This window comes from Pinus tabuliformis, chromosome X (genome assembly GCF_031772625.1).
Source record: "Pinus tabuliformis cultivar Carrire ecotype Pingquan chromosome X, CPIR1, whole genome shotgun sequence".
Taxonomy (NCBI): domain Eukaryota; kingdom Viridiplantae; phylum Streptophyta; class Pinopsida; order Pinales; family Pinaceae; genus Pinus; species Pinus tabuliformis.
In genome coordinates this window covers 1,420,173,293-1,420,176,839 of record NC_142308.1, presented here as the reverse complement: position 1 = coordinate 1,420,176,839, position 3,547 = coordinate 1,420,173,293, and positions in this window count along the sequence as shown.

Sequence of the window (3,547 nt, the reverse complement as noted above, 5' to 3'; positions counted from 1 at the left end):
TCTTTTCTTCCATGATTTCATGGTCTAAGGTCAGAAGATCTGGAAACCTTTCCCTTTGAATTTGAAATTGTTTGTAGATTTTATGGTTACTTATTAGAAACTTAAAAACTAAGATTGTTTCCGGCAACATTGAAGGATAGATGTTAGGGTCCCACCCTAACCCCCTTATTTATGTAATAGGATCGAGTCATAGTTATAGTTAAGTAAAGAGTCAATAAAGCCCATATTAATAATTGTAAGTGGTTAACCCACATTTAATGAAGGAACCACAGTTAGTTGCAAATGGGCCATGGTATTAGATAGATGGTATTAATAAGAACCATGGTATTGCATGTATGAATCCTATATAAAGGATAGTGACTCCCCTCGAGGGGCATCGTGTCTTATTTTGTAATCGAGCTCTGCTCTATTGGAGGTTGCCCCCTCAAAGAGGCAAGTAAACATTGCTTTCTGAATAATAAAATACTTGCTGTTATTTCTCATTGTTCTATGTTTCGGGTTATATTTCTTCGCATATTTGGTATTCTAGTATCGTCTTGCAGGTTAAGAGCATAACAAGTGGTATCAAAGCACTTTCCAGGGCCGATGGGATCTTAATTTTTAGAAAAAAAAATTGGCTAGAGACGTGTTTTGGCGTCTTTAAACCATGGGATCTGTTATTGAGCGCCTAAACCTGCGGATTTGGGGAGGAATGCACGCAGAAAATACAAGAGGTGGTCACGCTTGTTGGACTCCCTTGTAACCCCTATGGGTACCCCTTTGAGTAGTAGCACATTAGACAGAACCGCGTACAGACTGTCTTCCAAGTACCCTCTAAGTATATCGAAATCCTCGTAGCTCCCTTGAAACCTCGCCATAGATAAACCGTCGGCCATCTTGCTACTACAGTACACCAAGAACAGCACTTGGAGAGATTACTCGCACGTACGATAGGGTAGTCGGGTTGTACGACCAAGGGTACGATTGATCCTCCTTGGTTAGTGTCCTGAAAAATTGGGCCGAGTACTACTATCAGACCCTTATGTATATTGCGATCTGTAGCACCTAACACTCTTGGAGACCATAGTTCCCTTCTCTATCTCTGGATCACGCATAATCTTTGCTAGATCAGATCTCGCAAGTGGGGTTTTGTCGCAACAGTAGCATTTAGTTCTACCGTTCAGATCTATCAGAACAGCGATTTGGATCTATTAGATCCATCAGATCCGCAGTAGTAATCAGTTTTGTCATTCAAATCTATCAGATCATCCATTTAAATCTCTCAGAACCATCAGATTCACCATCCAGATCTGAGTAGTTGTGTGGGTTCCTATACCTGGGCGTGATTTTCACAGGACTTTTGGCAGCATTGACATTTCTGGGATTCGGCTACTACAGTATTCGTAAGAAATATTGGTGACTTAGCCCATCAGAATCAGGACAACAAACTGAGCAAGGTGGTACCATTCAATTGTTAGAGCCAAAAAAATTCAAGCAGTCCCAAAATTTCCAGTACATCGGATCGGTGCATGGTAGAAACTAGAGCTCAAGCTATGGCGAATGAGAGGATCGACAAACTTGAAACAACATTGAATGAGCTCATGTCGCTGATGCAGAACTTAAATACAACACTCTCTAAGGTGAAGGTGGAGGCACGCAAAGATGCATATATTGGCAATGAAAACAATGAGGGTGAGTCTAGCTAGTCACTTTACCTCTTGGGCACCCACCAACAATCCCATCCGCAACCACCCAAGCTGGACATGTACAAATTTGATGACTCTCACCCGGCCGCATGGATAGCACAAATGGAGCAATAGTTCAATCTGAATTACATCCTCAATAATGCGACTCAGCTTAGTGTGGGTATCATGTACTTGGACAATGAAAGATGGCAATGGTGGCAATGGCATCAACGTTTCTATGGAAGGCCCTTGACGTGGGAGACATTCAAAAAATCTCTTATGGATCACTTTGACCAGGAATCTAACTTTTTGGGTCGTCTCACTAAGCTCTGACAGACAGGAATAGTGAATGAATATATTGCAGCCTTTGAAGCCTTAGCTTTCCGCACTGGAGGTCTACACGATGAGTTTTACGTGGAATGTTTTGTCAGTGGTCTCAAAGAAGCCATACAAGCCCACGTCTGACTGCACCACCCTAGCTCATGGCTGGATGCTTGCAGGATAGCTCATGAATTTGAACATGCATTAGCGGCCCAGTCCAATCACCCAAATTTCATCACCAAGGGTCGCCCCCCACAGGCTCAAAGTACTACCCAAACACTCAAGGTTTAAAAGGTGTCACCAAAAGAAATGGCGGAAAGAAGAAAGCAAGGCTTATGTTACTACTGTGATGAGAGATACTCCCCTGGGCATAAATACAAGGAGCCCAAATTCTTTCAAATTGATGCTGTTGATCACAGTCCATCGGAGGAAGCCCCACCACTTGAGGAACCAGAGGAGGAAAAAGAGGACAACCAGCAAAACAATGGACCTAAAGAACCAGTTATCTCGTTGCATGCTTTAGCAGGGATTTCTTCACCTCAAAATCTCAAAATCAGAGGTTTTATTAAGGTTCACCTAGTAGTAGTCTTGATTGATAGTGGAAGTACACATAATTTTATCCATCAAAGAGTCGTGGAAGCAGTGCATTGTTTTGTCTGAGCAGTTTCTAACTTCGAGGTCGAAATTGTTGATGGGGGAACAATGAAATGTGAAGGCCATTGTGAAAATGTCAAACTTCAAATGGGGGATTATCAGTTAAAGACCCACATGTTTTCCATACACATGGGAGGGTGTGATATTGTCCTCGGGGTTGAATGGCTTCGCACACTTGGCCCAATCACAATGGATTTCCAGGAGTTATATATGATCTTTAAGGAGAATAACCACACACATACCCTCTACGGACTCCATGCAGGAAGTCCCTCTATCATCAGCTCACATAGGATGGAAAAATTGTTAAAAAAGGGCCACCATGGAGTTATAGCTCAATTTAATGCCATCCAAGCCTTCGAACCCAATTCTCTTCATATTCATCCTTAGATGCAACAGATCTTAAACAACCATCTGCCAGTCTTTGACAAGACTCATGAGCTTCCACCCTCGAGAGGGGAACATGATAATAGCATTACTTTGGTCCCAGGGGCTCAACCACCAAATGTGTGCCCATATAGATATATGTTTACCCAAAAGAATGAAATAGAAAAAATAATCAAGGAACTCTTGGAAGTAGGCGTCATTCGTCCCAGAATTAGTCCTTATTCATCTCCGGTGGTCATGGTGCTCAAGAAATATGGGGAATGGCGTATGTGTCTAGACTTCAAGGCCCTTAATAATTTGACAGTCAAAGATAAATTTCCCATCCCAGTTGTCAATGATTTGTTGGATGAACTAAATGAGGCCCAATTCTTTACTAAGCTCGATCTTCACTTAGGCTACAACCAAATTCGCATGAAAGAAGTAGACATTCCAAAGACTACTTTCCGAACTCATGAAGGCCATTATGAGTTCCTGGTCATGCCATTCGGTCTTTGTAATGCCCCATCCACTTTTCAGAGCCTTAT